The sequence below is a fragment of the Apium graveolens genome, chromosome 6, assembly GCF_009905375.1.
Source record: "Apium graveolens cultivar Ventura chromosome 6, ASM990537v1, whole genome shotgun sequence".
Lineage (NCBI taxonomy): Eukaryota > Viridiplantae > Streptophyta > Magnoliopsida > Apiales > Apiaceae > Apium > Apium graveolens.
This window is the reverse complement of record NC_133652.1, coordinates 48,676,229-48,681,286: the sequence shown is the minus strand read 5'-3', so window position 1 is coordinate 48,681,286 and position 5,058 is coordinate 48,676,229. Positions and strand designations below refer to the sequence as shown.

The 5,058-nt window shown below is 35.9% G+C and overlaps 1 non-coding gene across 1 annotated transcript; it reads right to left on the bottom strand.

Moving 5' to 3' along the window:
* Positions 1-4,430: 4,430 nt before the first annotated feature.
* Positions 4,431-4,538, bottom strand: LOC141669377 (small nucleolar RNA R71). The gene has a single exon (XR_012553663.1). It is a non-coding gene; the product is annotated as a small nucleolar RNA R71 (small nucleolar RNA).
* Between the last annotated feature and the right edge of the window lie 520 nt (positions 4,539-5,058).

Sequence of the window (5,058 nt, the reverse complement as noted above, 5' to 3'; positions counted from 1 at the left end):
TGAAGCTGCTGCAAATGTAGATGCTGATGCAGCTGGTCCATCAGGACATGCACCTCAACAAGCTCCATGTAAAGCTGATTTGATCAAGAAGTTTGTTAGGGAGGATGCACCAGTACCTTGGAGTGAAACTCCTAGAGGAAATGAGTGGACTAAGGAATGGAACTCAATTAGTTTTGTTCCTACTGAAAAAATTCTTGCTGAGCACCTTGCCAAAGCTGATGAAATGATGATAAATGATGATTTCAAGGCACAACTGGGAGTTACTGCAATTAGTACTAGGTACCTTCAAGGTCAACACTCAATAACTCATGACAAGGTGAATAAAATTCAAGAATCTTTGATCCAGCAAGATATGAATATAAAATTGGAAAAAACAGATTTTTCAAGCCAGCCTTTGACAGAATTGAGTATATTGAAAAAACTCAAGAGAAGCAACATGATCAGATTGATGAAATTCTAAAGAATCAAGCTTCTCATCAAACTCAACTCAATGAGATCCAATTCTCAGTGGAATTGCTTGTCTCTCTTCTTTTACCTACTGATACCAAAAAGGGGGAGAAAGTAATTAAGTCCAAATGCAAATCTACTCAATCACAGAAGAGTAAGGATGATGGAAATGATGACCAGGGAAAATCTGAAATGGGTAGAGGTCATGGTCAAGGCAAAGGTTTTTCATCAAGCAAAGCTGGAACTACAAGTCAAAGAACAAGTTCTGACACTGGGAGAAGAATAAGTTCTGATACTGGTAAAAGGATAAGTTCTACTGAACATCTGGAACTTGATGAAGAGATTTCAAAGAGATTATTTCTTAAAGAAAATCCTGGAATGAACTTTGAAAGTCTAAAGGAAGAAGAAGCTAGACTTAAAGCCGAAAAAGTCAACTCCAAATCTAAAGCTTCTGTTGTTGAAAAGAAACTTCCAAAACCTAAGGGTATTGTGATTAAGGAAAGGACAAATGCTGAGGCAACCAAATTCAAATCACAAGTGGAGGTAGATCCAAGATCCAAGGGCAAAGAAAAAATTGATGAAACTGTAAAGGTATATATGCCAGTCATGGATGAAGAAATAATTGATGATGAAGATGCTAGTCTGATTTTGAAGAAAAAGGATATTCAAACAACCTCTGACATAGCTCATGTTGTTCAAGATCAGGACTTAGTAAATTCTGATATTTCAGTGAAGTAAGCAACCTCTGACATAGCTCAAGTTGGCTTGATATCAGAAGATAAGGAAAAGGAAACCTCTGACATTGCTCATATTAAACCTTCAAAGATGCTACTACCAGGATTCACCAAAGCTCAACAGACTCAACCTTTAAAGACTATATCAAGTGGTTTTGAAGCAAGAGTTGTTACAGGAAAGGAAGCAAGAGACAAATCTGGATTGGGTAGTTCAAAAGAGAAGAGAGTAAGCAATACTACCAATGACCCAACTTCTTTAAGTGAACCAGGTGTAGGAGCAACTCCTGAGAGATTGAATCAACTTGAATCTGTACAAATGGTTTACCACTCTGTTTTGAAATAAGATATCATGTTATACTTTATGACAGATGGGAGGGTATTCCAGATCAGGGAGAATGCAATTTCATTGAAGTATTTTGAAGAAATGGAACATGTTCTATTTTTGCTTCAAGTTAAAAATAGATCAACAAATGGTGTTGCAGGGTGTTTAAAATCAAATATTCAAAGATAGAAGAAGCTTTACTCTGTAAATTCTGACAACCCATACTGTCCCAAGTACAGATCTCACAGTGGAGAAATTGTTGAAATGAAGCCTAATACTGCTAAAATCATCACTACATTTTCTGGTATTAAGGGACTTGAATTCAATCTTGAGTATGACAAAGCCTACATCATCAGACTAGATCAGGATATAAGGAAAGCTAAAATAAATGATCTTAGGGCTGTTATCTTTCAAACTGGTGAAGATACAGTTGAATTGAAGAATGCTAAAAGGAGGATGGTCAATGAACTTGAATATGCTGAGAGATGTTTGTTGAAGAACTATCTCAGAACAACTCCTGATATCAAAGAGATCAGAAATTGAAGCCAAGTCAAAGATCTACAACTGCTTAAATTCAGAAGTGTATACAGACTGAAGCTGTTATCAGACCTTGAGGATGGTAAAGCTATAAGGACTATAAGTTGTAGTTATCTAGTTAAATTCTCATGCATTTGTACTTAATGTTTTTGACATCATCAAATATCTGTTAAACTTGTATATTATGCTAATTTACAAGTCGAGGGAGATTGTTAGATATATTTGTGATGTCATGTCTAATATGATTTGTGTTTAGTTTTCAGATCTTACTTAACAGGATTTAAGATATCAGAACTTAAGTTGTCAGAACTTAAGTTATCATGAGATATTTATCAGGAGATAATATCAGGATTTAAGGAGACGTTCAGATAAGGAAGGCGGTTGATTGAAAGGAAAGAAGATCAAGACAAACATAAGAAGATATATGCATGGAGAAGAATTCTATGAGGAATAGAATACTTGGAAGAAAAGATAACTGATTGATATATATTAGGAAGCAGAATTATATTCGATATCAATTAGAAGATTATCTTGTAACTGTGTAGTATATAAACACAGGCATAGGGTTTACACTATATGTGTTATCATAATCGAGTTTATTATTTATTGTAACCCTAGCAGCTCTCGTGATAATTTGTTCATCACTGAGAGAGGACAGTTCTTTGTAAAAGAGCTTATTGTGTTATAGAAAAATCTGTGTTTTGTTACTTGAGTTCTTATATTCGATTTGATTGTAGTAAATACTGTATTCAACCCCCTTCTACAGTGTGTGTGACCTAACAAAGAAGACCTAATAGCACAAATTCAATGAAGGAGAAGAAGAGCTTGTTTTTACTCGTGATTCTTTGCTTAAGTTGTAATCTTGGATGCTTGTTTTCTTTATTGTTGAACCTCATACTCTTGTTAACGCACTTTGATTATTTATTCAGTTTATAAAGGCAGTTTATTTACCATGCTTTCATCGGAACCCACAGTGATGATGACTTCGGTTATGAACTAATCATTATCGTGGGATTCTAATGGATTTACTTATGGATTTCAATAGTTAATTTGTTTCGATACCTAAGTGTGTGGTGATTGTATGATATCCTAGTATTGGTTTTACTTATTCGTCTTATGTGCGTCGCGAACATATAAGATAACATGTTAATCTCTATTGAAGCGATACTGAATATAGAGGTTTAGAAATTGCCATGCTAGCATAGGTTCATGTATTTGTTATGCATGATTCGTAGGTAATTTTAACCATCTTACTTGTCCTATGTAATCACGATAGATAACTTGCGCATTAAACCTTTATGTTGTCAAATTCTATAGATATATAGGATCTCAACATATTTGGTGTCAATTCAGCTTCTATCTCTTTTGTGAATGTCTGGTAGTAGGGTATTCGTACAACGAAAGTTGGCGTTTACTAGTTTCGTGTTATCTGATTAGTTGTCATCACCATTGCATGCTAAGGTTAAGAACAATGACTTTGAATGAAGTAGTAATGAAGTTAGAATCCCATATTTGTCTCATATAAGTAATTCAACCTCAATTCTCTTAGTTGATGCTATTTAGTATAATCTCTTAGTTTAATCAAAACCCAAATTGTTATTTGTCTTAGCATTGGACGATAACCATATCATTGTTGCATAAGTGCGTAAATTGAACTTAACCTAAACCAGTCTTTGTGGGAACGAACTAGAAAGAATTCTATATTACTTACGAGCGTGTATACTTGCGTGTAAATTTAGCATGTATTTTCGTCCTAACAAGTTTTTGGCGCCGCTATTAGGGACTCAGTGTTAATTTTTAGTTTATGTGCTTGACATCAATGATCGTTAAATTTCACTGACTCATATATTTTACTTGTTTGCTTGATGGTATTTCAGGTAATCTAGAGAGCGTTTATGCTAACGCGTTCTCGATCTTGCAAGAGAATACTAGATAAAGCGGAGGAAGAAGTTGAAGTAGGAGAAGTTTTTGAAGAAGTTGAGAAAGAAGTTGTTATTGCAATGGGAGAACCAACAGCGAATCCGAAAATTTTGATGGATTATTCTCAGCCGAAGATCAATGATATTCAGTCTAGCATTTTCAGACCAGCCATCGCGGATAATACTTTTGAAATCAAGGCTAGCACGACTCAGATGGTGCATAATTCAGTTCAGTTTGGGGGTTCTCCAATGGAAGATCCGAACATTCATATTAGAGATTTCATCGAGATCTGCGACACTTTCAAATTCAACAACGTTTCCAAAGATGCTGTTAAGCTGAGGCTTATCCCATTCTATCTGAGGGATAAAGTTAAGTGTCGGTTGCATTCTCTACCACCAGGCTCTATTACTACTTGGGAAGATCTTGATCAAAATTTTCTTACTAAATTCTTCCCTATGGAAAAGACAACTGCAATCAGAAATGCTCTTACTCAATTTGTGTAGTAATCGGGAGAGTCTTTATGTGAAGCTTGGGGATCGTTATAAGGAGACGCTTAGGAAGTGTCCTCATCATGGGATTCCTGACTGGATGATTATCAACTGTTTTTATAATGGCTTGGGAGCATAGTCTAGAACCATGCTTGATGTAGCATCAGGTGGAACCTTATAGGCAAAGAGCTATGATGAAGCTTATGAGTTGATTGAACTGATGGCTGCTAATGAATACCAGAACCCTTCTCAGAGACTATCGCAAGGCAAGGTAGCAGGAATTCTCAAGCCCTGCTACCCTAAAATCTGGGAATATGAAGTTGAGATATGGGAAGGTTGCAAGCCCTGAAAATTATCAAGTTCCAGAATATGAAGTTGTGGATGAAGAAGATGTGCCGAAGGAAGTAGCAGTGGAATCAAGAAAGAAAATTATGGAACACACTCCTTCTGAGGGTAATACAGGGGAGAAACAGATCTATCCTCCACCTCCTTTTACTAAAAAGTTGCAGAAGCAAAAGTGGGATAAGCAGTTTGCTAAGTTTCTGGAGGTGTTCAAGAAACTTCATATCAACATACCTTTCACTGAAGCTCTTGAAGAGATGCCTAGCTA